The sequence below is a fragment of the Eptatretus burgeri genome, chromosome 1, assembly GCF_056783735.1.
Source record: "Eptatretus burgeri isolate ZD-2024b chromosome 1, Ebu_testis_v1, whole genome shotgun sequence".
Taxonomy (NCBI): Eukaryota; Metazoa; Chordata; class Myxini; order Myxiniformes; family Myxinidae; genus Eptatretus; species Eptatretus burgeri.
Genome location: NC_140961.1, coordinates 13,477,459 through 13,497,455, shown reverse-complemented (window position 1 = coordinate 13,497,455; position 19,997 = coordinate 13,477,459). Strand labels below are relative to the sequence as shown.

Genomic DNA, 19,997 nt, shown 5'->3' with positions numbered 1-19,997 from the left:
TCGAGAGCGTGACCTGTTGATTAACAACACATCGAGAGCGTGACCTGTTGATTAACAACACATCGAGAGCGTGACCTGTTGATTAACAACACATCGAGAGCGTGACCTGTTGATTAACAACACATCGAGAGCGTGACCTGTTGATTAACAACACATCGAGAGCGTGACCTGTTGATTAACAACACATCGAGAGCGTGACCTGTTGATTAACAACACATCGAGAGCGTGACCTGTTGATTAACAACACATCGAGAGCGTGACCTGTTGATTAACAACACATCGAGAGCGTGACCTGTTGATTGATAACATGTAGTCACTGATGTATTATTTCATAATAGGTAGAGATTATGACTTATTGATTAATAACCGATTGTGACATATTGATTTATAACATATTATAACACATAGATTGTGATATATTGATTAATAACACAAAGACTGTGACATATTGATTAATAACACATAGACTGTGACATATTGATTTATAACATATAATAACACAAAGACTGTGACATATTGATTAATAACACAAAGACTGTGACATATTGATTAATAACACACAGACTGTGACGTATTGATTAATAACACATAGACTGTGACATATTGATTAATAACACAGACTGTGACATTGATTTATAACATATAATAACACAAAGACTGTGACATATTGATTAATATCACAAAGACTGTGACATATTGATTAATAACACACCGACTGTGACGTATTGATTAATAACACATAGACTGTGACGTATTAATTAATAACAATTAGACTGTTACATATTAATAATAAATAGACTGTGACATTGATTAATAACAAATAGACTGTGACATTGATTAATAACAAATAGACTGTGACATATTAATAACAATTAGACTGTGACATTAAATAATAATAAATAGACTGTGACATATTAATTAATAATAAATAGACTGTGACGTATTGATTAATAACAAATTGACTGTGACATATTAATTAATAACAATTAGACCATGACATTAATTAATAATAAATAGACTGTGACGTATTGATTAATAACACATAGACTGTGACGTATTGATTAATAACACAGACTGTGACATATTCATTAATATCACAAAGACTGTGACATATTGATTAATAACACATAGACTGTGACATATTGATTAATAACACAGTCACATATTGATTAATAACACAAAGACTGTGACATATTGATTAATAACACACAGACTGTGACGTATTGATTAATAACACATAGACTGTGACATATTGATTAATAACACAGACTGTGACATTGATTTATATAACATATAATAACACAAAGACTGTGACATATTGATTAATAACACATAGACTCTGACATATTGATTAATATCACAAAGACTGTGACATATTGATTAATAACACACAGACTGTGACGTATTGATTAATAACACATAGACTGTGACGTATTAATTAATAACAATTAGACTGTTACATATTAATAACAAATAGACTGTGACATTGATTAATAACAAATAGACTGTGACATATTAATAACAATTAGACTGTGACATTAAATAATAATAAATAGACTGTGACATATTAATTATTAATAAATAGACTGTGACGTATTGATTAATAACAAATTGACTGTGACATATTAATTAATAACAATTAGACTATGACATTAATTAATAATAAATAGACTGTGACATTGATTAATAACACATAGACTGTGACGTATTGATTAATAACACAGACTGTGACATATTCATTAATAACACACAGTCACATATTGATTAATAACACAAAAACTGTGACATATTGATTTATATCACAAAGACTGTGACGTATTGATTAATAACACATCGACTGTGACATATTGATTAATAACACATTGGCTGTGACATATTGTTGAATAACACATCGACTGTGACATATTGATTAATAACACATATACTAGCTGAAGTACCCGGTAATACCCGGGAAATTTGCCCTATTTTCCTCACGCGAATGAGACTGAGGCATTAGTTGTATGGAGAAAATTAGGAAGGCTTCTTTTATTCCTCAGATTTATGGAAGGAAGGCTTTCTGCTGCCGTAATCCTCAGAGAGGTCATCGTTGAAGGCGGCCTTGAGCCACTCAATGTTTCTTGCAGCAGTGGCAACTGTCAATGTCCTGCCAAAACCCGGACCTAGAAAGCTGGAACGTGAGTTTTGTGCTTTTCTCGCCCGTCGGTGTGACCTCTATTTGCAGTTAGGCGACGCTCTCTCTCTGCAGCCAACTCCGCTTGCCTGGCTCTTTCATGAGCAGATCTATCAGCAGTTAGCTGTTGCTGTGCGCGTGCAGTTCAAGAATTCAAATAACAGGAGAATGTGTATGTTTAAAAAGTCAACGAATACGAACATTTTGTATTTCAAATAACCCGAGCGTTTTTAACCATGAAGCCTTTTGTTACGATTAATACGCCGGCGCACTATTCGAAAGCCATTTTTTTTCAATGGAATTTTTTTTTTTTAAATATATATATATATATATATATATATATATATATATATATATATATATATATTTTCATTTTTATGGAAAGCCACTCAGCGCATCCTGGAGCTGAATGTTCGGTCGATATGTGTGTAAAGTTTCATACAGATCGGTTCACTGGTCGAGGAGCTTATTGGTTACAAACAGACAGACAGACAGAAGGACTGCAATTTATATAGTAAATAACACAGAGACTGTGACATTGATTCATAACACATCAACTGTGACATATTGATTTATACACACAGAGACTGTGCCATATTGTTTAATAACAAATAGACTGTGACATATTGATTAATAACAAATTGACTGTGACATATTGATTAATAACAAATTGACTGTGACATATTGATTAATAACAAATAGACTGTGACATATTGATTAGTAACACATTGACTGTGACATAATGATTAATAACAAATAGACTGTGACATATTGATGAATAACAAATAGACTGTGACATATTTATTAATAACAATAAGACTGTGACATTAATTAATAACAAATAGACTGTGACATATTGATTAATAACAAATAGACTGTGACATATTGTTGAATAACAAATAGACTGTGACATTGTTCAATAACAAATAGACTGTGACATATTGTTGGATAACAAACAGACTGTGACATATTGTCTAATAACAAATAGACTGACATATTGATGAATAACAAATTGACTGTGACATATTGATAAGTAACACATTGACTGTGACATATTGTTTTATAACAAATAGACTGTGACATATTGATTAATAACAATTAGACTGTGACATATTAATTAATAACAAATAGACTGTGACATTAATTAATAACAAATAGACTGTGACATATTGATTAATAACAAATAGACTGTGACATATTGATTAATAACAAATAGACTGTGACATTAATTAATAACAAATAGACTGTGACAGATTGTTTCATAACAAATTGACTGTGACATATTGTTTAATAACAAATTGACTGTGACATATTGATTAATAACAAATAGACTGTGACATATTGATTAATAACAAATAGACTGTGACAAATTGATTAATAACAAATAGACTGTGACATATTGATTAATAACAAATAGACTGTGACAAATTGATTAATAACAAATAGACTGTGACATATTGTTTAATAACAAATTGACTGTGACATATTGATTAATAACAAACTGACTGTGACATATTGATTAATAAGAAATTGACTCTGATATATTGATTAATAACAAATAGACTGTGACATATTGTTTAATAACAAATTGACTGTGACATATTGATGAGTAACACATTGACTGTGACATATTGATTAATAACAAATAGACTGTGACATATTCATTAATAACAAATAGACTGTGACATATTGATTAATAACAAATAGATGTGACATATTGATTAATAACAAATAGACTGTGACATATTGATTAATAACAAATAGACTGTGACAGATTGTTTAATAACAAATTGACTGTGACATATTGTTTAATAACAAATTGACTGTGACATTGATTAAAAACAAATTGATTGTGACATATTGATTCGTAACACATAGACTGCGACATATTGTTGAATAACAAATTGACTGTGACATATTCATTAGTAACACATTGACTGTGACATATGGATTAATAACAGATAGACTGTGACATATTGATTAATAACAAATAGACTGTGACATATTGATTAATAACAAATTGACTGTGACATATTGTTTAATAACAAATTGACTGTGACATATTGATTAATAACAAACTGACTGTGACATATTGATTAATAAGAAATTGACTCTGATATATTGATTAATAACAAATAGACTGTGACATATTGTTTAATAACAAATTGACTGTGACATATTGATGAGTAACACATTGACTGTGACATATTGATTAATAACAAATAGACTGTGACATATTCATTAATAACAAATAGACTGTGACATATTGATTAATAACAAATAGATGTGACATATTGATTAATAACAAATAGACTGTGACATATTGATTAATAACAAATAGACTGTGACAGATTGTTTAATAACAAATTGACTGTGACATATTGTTTAATAACAAATTGACTGTGACATTGATTAAAAACAAATTGATTGTGACATATTGATTCGTAACACATAGACTGCGACATATTGTTTAATAACAAATTGACTGTGACATATTCATTAGTAACACATTGACTGTGACATATTGATTAATAACAGATAGACTGTGACATATTGATTAATAACAAATAGACTGTGACATATTGATTAATAACAAATAGACTGTGACATATTGTTTAATAACAAATTGACTGTGACATATTGATGAGTAACACATTGACTGTGACATATTGTTTCATAACAAATTGACTGTGACATATTGATTAAAAACAAATTGACTGTGACATATTGATTAGTAACACATTGACTGACATATTGTTTAATAACAAATAGACTGTGACATATTGATTAATAACAAATAGACTGTGACATATTTATTAATAACAATTAGACTGTGACATATTAATTAATAACAAATAGACTGAGATATTGATTAATAATAAATAGACTGTGATATATTAATTAATAACAAATAGACTGTGACATTAATAACAAATAGACTGTGACATATTGTTTAATAACAAATAGACTGACATATTGATTAAAAACAAATTGACTGTGACATATTGTTTTACAACAAATAGACTGTGACGTATTGTTTTATAACAAATAGACTGACATATTGATTAATAACAAATTGACTGTGACATATTGTTTAATAACAAATAGACTGTGACATATTGTTTTATAACAAATGGACTGACATATTGATTAATAACAAATTGACTGTGACATATTGTTTAATCACAAATAAACTGTGACATATTGTTTAATAACAAATAGACTGACATATTGATTAATAACAAATAGACTGTGACATATTGTTTAATAACAAATAGACTGATATATTGATTAATAACAAATAGACTGTGACATATTGTTTAATAACAAATAGACTGACATATTGATTAATAACAAGTTGACTGTGACATATTGTTTTATAACAAATAGACTGACATATTGTTTAATAACAAATAAACTGTGACATATTGTTTAATAACAAATAGACTGTGACATATTGTTTAATAACAAATAGACTGACATATTGATTAATAACAAATTGACTGTGACATATTGTTTTATAACAAATAGACTGTGACATATTGTTTTATAACAAATAGACTGTGACATATTGTTTTATAACAAATAGACTGTGACATATTGTTTAATAACAAATAGACTGACATATTGATTAATAACAAATAGACTGTGACATATTGTTGAATAACAAATAGACTGTGACACATTGTTTTATAACAAATAGACTGACATATTGATTAATAACAAATTGACTGTGACATATTGTTTAATAACAAATTGAATGTGACATATTGTTTCATAACAAATAGACTGTGACATATTGATTAAAAACAAATTGATTGTGACATATTGATTCGTAACACATAGACTGCGACATATTGTTTAATAACAAATTGACTGTGACATATTCATTAGTAACACATTGACTGTGACATATTGATTAATAACAGATAGACTGTGACATATTGATTAATAACAAATAGACTGTGACATATTGATTAATAACAAATAGACTGTGACATATTGTTTAATAACAAATTGACTGTGACATATTGATGAGTAACACATTGACTGTGACATATTGTTTAATAACAAATTGACTGACATATTGATTAAAAACAAATTGACTGCGACATATTGATTAGTAACACATTGACTGACATATTGTTTAATAACAAATAGACTGTGACATATTGATTAATAACACATTGACTGTGACATATTGATTAATAACAAAGAGACTGTGACATATTGTTTAATAACAAATTGAATGTGACATATTGTTTCATAACAAATAGACTGTGGCATATTGATTAAAAACAAATTGATTGTGACATATTGATTCGTAACACATAGACTGCGACATATTGTTTAATAACAAATTGACTGTGACATATTGATTAGTAACACATTGACTGTGACATATTGATTAATAACAGATAGACTGTGACATATTGATTAATAACAAATAGACTGTGACATATTGATTAATAACAAATAGACTGTGACATATTGTTTAATAACAAATTGACTGTGCCATATTGATTAGTAACACATTGACTGACATATTGTTTAATAACAAATAGACTGTGACATATTGATTAATAACAAATAGACTGTGACATATTGATTAATAACAATTAGACTGTGACATATTAATTAATAACAAATAGACTGAGATATTGATTAATAATAAATAGACTGTGATATATTAATTAATAACAAATAGACTGTGACATTAATAACAAATAGACTGTGACATAATGTTTAATAACAAATAGACTGACATATTGATTAAAAACAAATTGACTGTGACATATTGTTTTACAACAAATAGACTGTGACATATTGTTTTATAACAAATAGACTGACATATTGATTAATAACAAATTGACTGTGACATATTGTTTAATAACAAATAAACTGTGACATATTGTTTAATAACAAATAGACTGACATATTGATTAATAACAAATAGACTGTGACATATTGTTTAATAACAAATAGACTGATATATTGATTAATAACAAATAGACTGTGACATATTGTTTAATAACAAATAGACTGACATATTGATTAATAACAAGTTGACTGTGACATATTGTTTTATAACAAATAGACTGACATATTGTTTAATAACAAATAAACTGTGACATATTGTTTAATAACAAATAGACTGTGACATATTGTTTAATAACAAATAGACTGACATATTGATTAATAACAAATTGACTGTGACATATTGTTTTATAACAAATAGACTGTGACATATTGTTTTATAACAAATAGACTGTGACATATTGTTTTATAACAAATAGACTGTGACATATTGTTTTATAACAAATAGACTGTGACATATTGTTTAATAACAAATAGACTGACATATTGATTAATAACAAATAGACTGTGACATATTGTTGAATAACAAATAGACTGTGCACATTGTTTTATAACAAATAGACTGACATATTGATTAATAACAAATTGACTGTGACATATTGTTTTATAACAAATAGATTGTGACATATTGATTAATAACAATTAGACTGTGACATTAACTAATAACAAATAGACTGTGACATATTGATTAATAACAAATAGACTGTGACATATTGATTAATAACAAATTGACTATTTCATATTGATTAATAACAAATAAACTGACATATTGTTTAATAATAAATAAACTGTGACATATTGATTAAGAACAAATAGACTGTGACATATTGATTAGTAACACATTTACTGACATATTGTTTTATAACAAATAGACTGTGAAATATTGTTTTATAACAAATAGACTGTGACATATTGATTAATAACAAATAGACTGTGACATATTATTTAATAACAAATTGACTCTGACATATTGATTTATAACAAATAGACTGTGACATATTGATTAGGAACACATTGACTGTGACACATTGTTTTATAACAAATTGACTGTGACATATTGATTAATAACAAATTGACTGACATATTGATTAATAACAAATAGACTGTGACATATTGTTTAATTACAAATCGACTGTGACATATTGATTAATAATAAATAAACTGTGACATATTGATTAATAACAAATAGACTGTGACATATTGTTTAATAACAAATTGACTGTGACATATTGATTAGGAACACATTGACTGTGACACATTGTTTTATAACAAATTGACTGTGACATATTGATTAATAACAAATTGACTGTGACATATTGATTAATAACAAATTGACTGACATATTGATTAATAACAAATAGACTGTGACATATTGTTTAATTACAAATCGACTGTGACATATTGATTAATAATAAATAAACTGTGACATATTGATTAATAACAAATAGACTGTGACATATTGATTAGTAACACATTGACTGTGACATACTGTTTTATAACAAATAGACTGTGACATATTGTTTAATAACAAATTGACTCTGACATTTTGATCAATAAGAAATTGACTCTGACATATTGATTAATAACAAATAGACTGTGACATATTGTTTCATAACAAATTGACTGTGACATATTGATTAAAAACAAATTGACTGTGACATATTGATTAGTAACACATTGACTGTGACATTGATTAATAACAAATAGACTGTGACATATTGTTTAATCACAAATTGACTGTGACATATTGATTAATTACAAATAGACTGTGACATATTGTTTAATAACAAATTGACTGACATATTGATTAATAACAAATAGACTGACATATTGATTAATAACAAATTGACTGTGACATATTGATTCGGAACACATTGACTGTGACACATTGTTTTATAACAAATTGACTGTGACATATTGTTTAATAACAAATTGACTCTGACATTTTGATTAATAAGAAATTGACTCTGACATATTGATTAATAACAAATAGACTGTGACATATTGTTTAATAACAAATTGACTCTGACATTTTGATTAATAAGAAATTGACTCTGACATATTGATTAATAACAAATAGACTGTGACATATTGTTTAATAACAAATTGACTGTGACATATTGATTTGTAACACATTGACTGTGACATATTGATTAATAACAAATAGACTGTGACATATTGTTTAATCACAAATTGACTGTGACATATTGATTAGGAACACATTGACTGTGACACATTGTTTTATAAAAAATTGACTGTGACATATTGTTTAATCACAAATTGACTGTGACATATTGATTAATTACAAATAGACTGTGACATATTGTTTAATAACAAATTGACTGACATATTGATTAATAACAAATAGACTGACATATTGATTAATAACAAATTGACTGTGACATATTGATTCGGAACACATTGACTGTGACACATTGTTTTATAACAAATTGACTGTGACATATTGTTTAATAACAAATTGACTCTGACATTTTGATTAATAAGAAATTGACTCTGACATATTGATTAATAACAAATAGACTGTGACATATTGTTTAATAACAAATTGACTGTGACATATTGATTTGTAACACATTGACTGTGACATATTGATTAATAACAAATAGACTGTGACATATTGTTTAATCACAAATTGACTGTGACATATTGATTAGTAACACATTGACTGTGACATATTGTTTAATAACAAATAGACTGACATATTGATTAATAACAAATTGACTGTGACATATTGATTAGGAACACATTGACTGTGACACATTGTTTTATAAAAAATTGACTGTGACATATTGTTTAATAACAAATTGAGTCTGACATTTTGATTAATAAGAAATTCACTCTGACATATTGATTAATAACAAATAGACTGTGACATATTATTTAATAACAAATTGACTGTGACATATTGATTAAAAACAAATTGACTGTGACATATTGATTAGTGACACATTGACTGTGACATATTGATTAATAACAAATAGACTGTGACATATTGTTTAATAACAAATAGACTGACATGTTGATTAATAACAAATAGACTGACATTGATTAATAACAAATTGGCTGTGACATATTGATTAGGAACACATTGACTGTGACACATTGTTTTATAACAAATTGACTGTGACATATTGATTAATAACAAATTGACTGTGACGTATTGATTAATAACAAATTGACTGTTGCATAATGATTAATAACAAATAAACTGTGACATATTGTTTAATTGCAAATCGACTGTGACATATTGATTAATAATAAATAAACTGTGACATTTTGATTAATAACAAATAGACTGTGACATATTGATTAACAAATAACAAATAGATAATAACAAATAATAAATATAATAACAAATAGACTGTAAATGTGACACATTTACTGTGACATTGTTTTATAACAGACTGTGACATATTGATTAATAACAAATAGACTGTGACACATTGATTAATAACAAATTGACTGTGATATATTGATTAATAACAAATAGACTGTGACATATTGATTAAAAATAAATCGACTGTGACATATTAGTGGGGTGAATATACTGATTCTGGCTCACTTTTTCCCCATGTAAGTAAATGGGGGATTTTCAGCGATTCATTTTTTTTTTCCCTAAAATTAAACCCCCTTTTTATCCCAAGGGAAATTTATTTGTCTTCCCTTTTAACCTCAGGGCACTCTTTTCAAATAACCAATGCAATAAGATAAAGATTTGTTCAAGTTGTAAAGTAATAATGTGATTTGTTTAAGGTGATTCGAAAGAAATATCTGAAACATGTAAGCCTCGGGGCACTCTTTTTCAAATAACCAATGCATAGTGTTTAGCTCACTCATTCAACCTATAAAGATTTGTTCATTCTCAAATTCCTTCATTGTTTAATTTTCTTTACACAATAATCCTCATCTAAAATATTTAAAAATAAAACATTTGAATCTTTATATATTTTTAACATACCCCTTTTGTGCCATTATGAAATGATAAACTTCTCTTAATGCTGTTGTTTGACCACCTCCTGAGCCACATATCATTTTGAGATTATAGTAAATTGTTTTTCCATTGTTCAATTGATAACCATCAAAGTTTTCAGTCCATTCAAGGATTTTTTTTTCTTTACATCCTCGAACTTACTAGTTTTTAAATTGATGCGCTTATTTGTTTTATTTACCTTTGTTTTAGTTATTTTTTCAAAAACTTATTTGATATTTTTCACATTCATTATGTTTTCCATTTATATACCAAGACTGAGATTTTCTCCACTCTTTAGTTTGATTAATACTTGGTTTGACTATTTATATATTGTGAAAAAATGCGGCGGTAGCCCTAAAAAAACCCGAACCCATCTTCCCATCGTTAAAACACAATCTATTCTATGCACTCTATCATACAATATCCATATGGAACACAATCTATTCCATTATCGAAAATAAATCTATCATCAAAGGCTCCTAATGCCTTTTTATTTACTTCTTCATTATATATCTTATGTTTATAACTGGTTATTGTATTCATTTTCCAATATTCTTCTTTCTTATTCATCAAACAATGATAATAATTTCTAAAAGTTATTGATTTCTTTATTACATATTTCTTTATTCCCTTTAACCTCTTATCAATCTGATCACCATACTTATAAGCATATGCCTTTGCTCTCAATCCAATAAACTCACTCATTACTTTTCCACCCAACTCATCCTTCAACTTACCAATAACCTTTTCATTCTTTTTTGAAAATAACTCGCTCTTCTTTCTAAAGTTATTTGTATCATATACTCCAATATTTTTCTTCATATCTTTATAAACATCAGTAGTTTTTACATCTTGGATAAAACTATCAGTGTCCATAAACAACAATGAAACGTTTTCACCATACTCTTTATTTAAGCCATTATACAAATAATCATAGATCAATATCTTTGATAAATCAAGAATTTTCACAAAGTCGAGTTTTCAACCAGAGTATCAAATACTCTCACAAGGTTTTAATGCTGGTCTTCAAAAAGAAGATATAATCGGTTCATTTAAACTTCAAAAAAACCTAAATGATTGTAACATTGAAGATATAACACAACTATTTTGTGATACACAGAGATGTAAAAAGAAATCAAAACCGATAACTTGTATTCTTAGTGATAAGACGGATGATATACAGTCTCCCCAAGATTTGGATAAATCAAAAAAGAACCTTGTTATCTTTGAAGATTGTGTTAATGAGAGAAACCAAACGGTAATGGACAGCTACTACACAAGAGGGAGACATTCTTCTTGTAATTGTATTTATCTTAGTCAATGGTACTTTCAATTGCCTTGTCGTTCCATCAGAAACAATGCTAATACTTTTATTTTATTCAAGTTAAATTCAATAGAAATAAACAATTTTTGGAGAGACAATTGTTCTACATTATGTTGTAAAAAGGAATTTGGGGATTACATTGAAGCACACGACTGAAAAATATAAATATATTGTTGTGAAACAAGTTGAGATATTAAATGATATTTTCCAAAAATTAAATGGATGTGAAAGAAAGAGCAAGAAGATTTAAGGAACATCCAGAGTTGGTTTCAAAAGTTGTAAAACAACAGGAAGACATAAAAAAGAAATGCAGACAGAAAATAACAGGTGAAGAAGCATTTGAAAGAAAGCAAGAGAAATTTTTTAAACCACTTTTAAAAACTTCCAAAGAAAAAAATTGTAGATGTTTCCACAGTTTCCACAGTAGAATATTCTCCTAAAAAACTTCAAATGTTAAAAGATTTTGATCAAATGATGGAGGAAGAATGAGAGCATATAGGGGAATTAGAATATGATGATGAAGGATTATTTCAACAACTGGAAGAGATTAATCACCCCCCCCCTGCTTATATTGTGAATGCTCTTCAAAACAATGAATATTCAGCAGAATCAAAAACCAAAGCAGGACTCATTCCAACAGAACAACCAGCAATATTTCATCTTGTACAAGAAAAGGTATTGATATTTAATGATGAATTAAAGTTCTTGAGGTCTGCTCAAACCCCTGCAAAACTAACCCCCAGATTAATGTTTCTTCACACAAAAGATGGAAGACAAGGTTCAACTGTGAGGAATGAATCACAGTATTTTGATAAACCATTGGATAAGGAAAATAATGATGATAGAGTATATATTGATCTGCTGAACTCTGTTGATTATAGGGTTAGTCTTTTTGGTAAACGTATAAAGAATGAGAAGGAGAAACACATTATTCAGGCTTTAAGTATCCTTGGTTCAGGTGTTAGTTTTCTTCCAAATGACCCATCGCAATTAGTTAATAGACTGTTATTGTTGTGAGGTAGTAAGAAGGCCAGAAATAACAATTGTTTTAATGAAGCATCAGCCATTTTAGACCAGTTGATGAACATGAAAATAATTAATAAATCTCAATATAAAGACATTTTATCTCATATTAAATAAGATAAGAAGCACAATCTTGAGTTTTAATTTCACAACAAGCGACCACACATCTTCATTCCCATACCCACTAGAACTTGACTCAACAAAAGAATATGAGGCATCTTTATTATCCACTGAAACTTATAATACCTTATTTAATACAACTGTTAAAAATGACAAGTTTAGTTATAATCTGAGAAGTGGATACAAAACGACAACAGTCTCACCCGGAGCATATAAGATTTCTCAAATATCTTCCGAAATTGCTCGGCTTATGAAAGAACAGGGTGATGAACCAAAAAAATATTGTTATAGAAATTCGAAAACATACTTCAACATCAACGATTAAACTTAAAAATAACTACAAGGTTGATTTCACAATAGATCATTCATTTAGAGAGTTATTGGGTTTCTCCTCAAAAAAGATTGAAACTAATGGGACGTTTTACAGTGATGATGTCATTCAAATATCCTCAGGAATAAACTTGGTATTAATTCACTGTGATTTGATTGATGGTGCTAATAATGATGGAATAAAATCAAATACAATATTTTCATTCAGCGCATACTCAACCCCAATTGGATATAAATTCAATATGGAACCCAAAAATCTGGTTTATCTCCCTGTGTCAGGAAAAAACATACGCAGAGTCAATTTTAGGATAACTGTCCAAGACAATCATGTTATTTTTTTTAATGGAGAAGTTATATCCATCGTAATTCACCTACGTGAAGTTTTCCAATAAATAAATACGATGGTTATTGTGAGGAAACATGAGTTGAGAAAATATAAAATAATTACAGGGGATGGGATGTTCCTTTCCCCATACTACAAGGGTGAAGGTATGCATCTTGGTAGAGGATACGAGAAACCAAAGAGACAAAGGGGTGTCGGACATCAATTTAGAGGAGATGGGATAATTGATGCTCTAATGGATATCGGTTCAACTATTCTTAAACATAAAGACCTAATTGGTTCAACCTCTTCTGCTGTGGGAAATGTAGTAGGTGCTGTAAAGAGCATAAAAGATGCCCAAAAGGAATCTCATAAATCACAAGAAATTAAAGAAATTAAGAAAGGCAAAACTCAGTTGTCCCCCCAAGAACGACAGAAAATAATTCAAATACTTGGGTCAGAGTTTCTAAATTTTTAACATTTTTTTCCAAAATAAATACAAGTATGGAAGCAATTGATAGTATCTATGATTTGGATAATACTATTATCATCTCAAACTCCACTAAAAAAGAAGGTTACTTCAAGGTAAATGCAATAACTGGAACAGACTGGAACGCAAATGGTACAAAAAGTTTTGAAATAAATAATCAACAAACTTATTTGAATCTATCCGAAAGTTTCTTCTTGTGTAAATTTATATTCACTTAGGCTGGTAATAACACAAACCCTACACTCGTAAATGATTTCTTCTGGAAAATGTTTGATAGTGTTCGTTTGTACATTGGAACACAAGAAGTTGATTATGTCTCTGCTGTATCTGAAATGATGAAATTTACACTATATACATTCAGTGATAGAATGGGAAAGGGGTCTGTCGAAGGTTTTATTCCTGATATGTCAAGGGGAACAACCACAGACCCTGGATATATTCAAAGGAAAGGAGCGTATAATGATGATACAAAAGCAGTTAATAGTTTTACTGTGGCAGTTCCTCTTAAAGGTATATTTGGATTTTGTGATCATGATAAAGTTCTGTATGGTCTGAAAATTAGATTTCAACTGCAAAGGAATGATACTGAAAATAGATTGCTTTTTGGTGTTGGTCGTGCTTTTGGTGATCAGAATAAATTTGTAATTGATGAAATGAGTTGGTATCTTAGTGAATATACTCCTAATCTTAAAACAGAAGAGATGTTGAATAGAAGACAACTCAAAGAAACCACTCAGTGTATCATACTTTAAAAGAAGATGTCAACACGTTAAACTAAACCAAACCACTTACATGTGGAATTTGGGTGTTCTGGAAGGAAAGCCACGATATCTGTGGATCATTTTTTAAAAAACCAGATGGTGATACTGCGACTGATAAGAATAATGCATTGAGTGATAATGCTAAGGTGAAATAACTTCATGTTTCTCCAGATGGAATATTTTATCCACGAGATAGATTGGAAATTAATTGGGAAAAAATGATTATGCTGAAGCATACAAGTCTTACCAAAAGGTGTGTGAAAGTAATGGAAATAAAGAACCTATTTTGGATATGACAGCGTTTAAAAGTTTGTATACAATCTATGCGTTTGACCTGAGCGCTCAAAAGGAAACTATAAAGTCTAATCGAGTGGATACATCCCTCTACATTGAAAGAGGAGAGAGTGAAGGAGTTGATACATATTGTTTGCTTTTGGAAGAAACAGAATTGCAGATTAATATAGATAATGGTGTTATGATTAGTCTCACATAATTTTTTGTTAAATAAATGAGTGGCAAAGTACCAACTGGGGTATATGTTAATCAAATCAATCTTCATCAACTATCATCTTGTGTTCAAAATCAAAAGCCTTGTACGATTAACGTTAATACAATTCAGAGAAAAGGAGCAGTAAGAATTGATGTTTTGCTCACAAGAGAACAGGTTAAAATCTTTAACGATACTGGCTCACTTAAAATTAAAATGACAAAACCAATGTTGAAAAAATATTCAATAGAGAGACGAGTGGAGGATTTCTCCATTTTCTATTTCCTTTATTTGCTGGTTTAAGTGCGGTTGGAGCATTGACGGGTGGTATTTCAACGGTGGTGAAAACTGCCAACGAAAGGAAGGCTCAACTCCGGGCTCAAAAAGAATTGGAAAGACATAACAAAGAGTTGGAGAAACAAATTAGTGGAAGTGGTGTAATTGTAGATTTTGCTGAAAAACTTGAAAGTCTGCCTGATAAAGTGAGATTGTTAGTTGGAGATATGCTTTCTTCTCTCGCACAAGCAGGTGTAAAATTAATGAAAAGAGGTAATGGATTATATCTTTCTAATAAATAAATGAGCATTGATGAGTGGTTTAAAGAATTTGGAAAGAATACAACATCAAATTTACAACTTGTCAAATATTGTAAGAAATTAAAAATTCATAATGTGGTTATTTGTATGAGAGATGAATTAACAAAGGTGCCGAAACATACAAAGAATATTATTATGAACTTAGAAGATAATAATGGGAACGGTTCTCATTGAGTTTGTATTTTTAATCGTCAAGACAAATATTATTTTGATAGTTTTGGTCTTCCACCACCTGTTGAAGTCATAAAGTTCTTACAGAATGGTGTTTATCAAACATTTCAAGTCCAATAATTAAATTCCAAGTGTTGTGGTCAATTATGTCTCTCTGTGTTATTTCAACTCAACAAAAATATTTATTGTTATGACATTATTTTTAATCTCATATAAATGACATGTCGGTAAAGATGGTTCTATCTTTGGTGTATTCCAAGAACTGGATAATGATTTATCAAATTATTACACAAAGGCACAGGCTGAACGACATAAATATAGTATAACCAAAAATATTAATATGAAAAATGCTTATAAATTCAAAAATTATCCAAGCCCAACTGACGCGAATGACTTGGTGAGATTAAGCGATTTATCACAATATATATCCTTAAATAAAATGGCCGTGTATTCCAAAGATACAGAAGTGTTGATTTTATCTCCAGGTCATACAGAATTCACAGTTCGAATTAAAATAAATTTTTATAAAGAAGGGCGTATCGTTTGTATGAGAATAGAACAATGGGGGTATGATATGAATGATTTAGGGTATAATTGGTCATTTAAAATTGACCTAAAAGACCTGGAGCAATTAAATCCGTCTCGTAAGGAAGAATATTATCCACTTGGGAAAAAGAATGAGTTTTGTGTAGCCATGATGAGTTAACAACAAATAAAAGTTTAATAAGGGTAAATATAATCATAGTTTTGCCCTAGTTTATATCATGAAAACAGAAAAAAACAGGATTATATATAATAAGTAGGGAAATAAAAAATGATTTAACTATGGGAAGATGGGGAGGTGTTTCGTGTCATAATATTATTCTAACATATATTTCTAATACATATATGACGGCAAGAAGGCTTCAAGAAAATTATCATTTCTGTGTCCAAGCATACCTTCAAGAAAAGGGTATTCGGTGTTTTAATAAATATGTTCTACAACATAAGAATGAGGCATTTTCCATAAAAGATTGGCATTATGCTGATGTTGATAAACCAACAACTTTGGATTTAATTAGAATGTTAAATAATGAAAAAAATTATAAAGTTAAGAAAACGTAAGGCTCTTTTAGAAATTCAAAATAAATTTTATTGATTTCCTGTTGTAAAAAAAAAAAAAAAATTTTGGATACAGGAATAACAAGAAATCCCGATGAATATATGTATGATATTCTATGGGGTGTAAGCGATTCAAGGATAGTAAGGGACGAGGAAGGAGTTGAAGAGAGAGGAGGAGAGGGAAAAGAGAGAAGGAGGAAAGAGAAGTGAGGGAGGAGAGGGAGGAAAGAGCGAGAATGAATAAATATGAAAATATGGAAACCGGTGAGATTAAAAAAAGATTGGGGGTATGACAGAAAATAACTCAACCCACCGAGGAGGAAAACAAATAATTGACAAGTCTATTAGCAATATTTTCGACAAGACTGTTTTCAAGGACAAGATATCGACTTTAATGAAAGTTTTTCATTTTTTTCTGAAAAAAATGGAGGAGAGAGTAAAGACATTTCTAAGGATTCTTTATGTTTTAAAAATTAAGATTCAAATGTGCATGTTGGAAACTAAAAAGTTTTTCGCACTCTGCAGGAATTTTTCTCATAAATAAATGTTATTGTCTCAAATGTAAAAAGAAAACTAATACAAAAAATATTTCATATTTTAAAAGTAAAAATAACAGGGTTATACAAAAAGGTATATATTCGGTGTGTGGTTCAAAAAAAAATCAATTTATCTCCAAACACAAACTCGGAGGAGATATACAAAAGTTTTTATCAGGAAGTAAATTTACAACTACTGGAATTCCAGGGGAATTACATCTACCAGGGTATTCTTTCTGTGGTCCAGGCACAAACTTGGATAAAAGATTAGATGAGGCAGACAATCCTAAATCATGGAGTAAGCCCATCAATTGGGTTGATGAAGTGTGCATGAGACATGATATTGATTAAGGGAATACCACAACTTTGGAAGAAAAGCATGAAGCTGATAGAGAAATGTTGTATAATTTGTCTCTGATACGAAATCCAACCTTGAGAGAAAAGTTGATAGGTTCATCGTGAAGAAGATGATCAGTGCTAAATTGAAACTTCGACTTGGAAATTCAAAAAACTTATAGGCTCTAATGATGTCATTAAGATTGAAGAGCAATTCGCTGATGAATTACTTCTTCTTCTTTTTTCGGCTGCTCCCGTTTGGGGTCGCCACAGCGGATCATCCGTATGATCCACATCGTGATTTGGCACATGTTTTACGCCGGATGCCCTTCCTGACGCAATCCTGGTCGCCTCTTACGACACAGGTATATGGTACACCTATTTTAACCGGGGTATACACCGGCCCAGTACACTGGTACTCACTTCGCCGACCTTGGAAGGATGACAGGCTGAGTCAACCTCCTGGTGTGTATTAATTCAAGCGTCCAACGGGGCTTGAACTCAGGACCTTTTGGATCCCAAGCTGTTACGCTAACCACTACGCCAACACCAGGCTTATTGATTAATAACACATAGACTGACATATTGTTTAATCACCGTCTAATATGACGTATTGATTTACAACACATAACACATATATTGTGACGTATTGATTAATATTACATACATTGAGGCGTATTTATTACCACATAGATTGTGATGTATTGATTAATATATACCAATAAGTGTGTGTGTGTGTGTGTGTGTGTGTGTGTGTGTGTGTGTGTGTGTGTGTGTGTGTGTGTGTGTGTGTGTGCGTGCGTGCGTGCGTGCGTCCTCCATAACTCCAAAACCATAAAACCTCGCAGCCTGAAACTTTGCACGCATATAAAGAAAACTCCAAAGTAGTGAAAATTGGATGTTTGCGTGAATTAAAACAACACTTTTGAAGATAATTGACGGCCTTATTTAATTATATCCTTCATCAGGCGATCCTCAGCCACCTTACTGTGTTAAGGCGTTTCCTGGGTAATCTTGCTGGGGTCTGAAGCCGCCACGTCTTTTGGCCTTGCTCAACCCTACCCTAACTTGGAACAGGCTGCAACGATTTCTTTACGATGAAGTTGTTGTTTTCACTTTCCTCAATCGTATTATCGAATGCCTGTTCATCATAGCTTTGAATCATTATGTATATCGCTTTTGTAAGTTCAATATGTTTTCAAATTAGGAGCTTGGAGCAATTTAATGCAATATATGAGACTATTTTCCACGATGTACTCTAATGGACTAATTGAAGTTATATCATCGAAATATTTTTTCGCCTTCTCGGATCGTATATCATCTGGACTAAATAAGTGTCAATCTGTTGTGCAATCTGATTG

The 19,997-nt window shown here is 29.8% G+C and overlaps 1 protein-coding gene across 1 annotated transcript in view; it reads left to right on the top strand.

Moving 5' to 3' along the window:
• The window catches only part of LOC147033895 (carboxypeptidase Z-like), a 115,359-nt gene that overhangs the window by 71,047 nt on the left and 24,315 nt on the right, over positions 1–19,997 (top strand). The window lies entirely within an intron of this gene.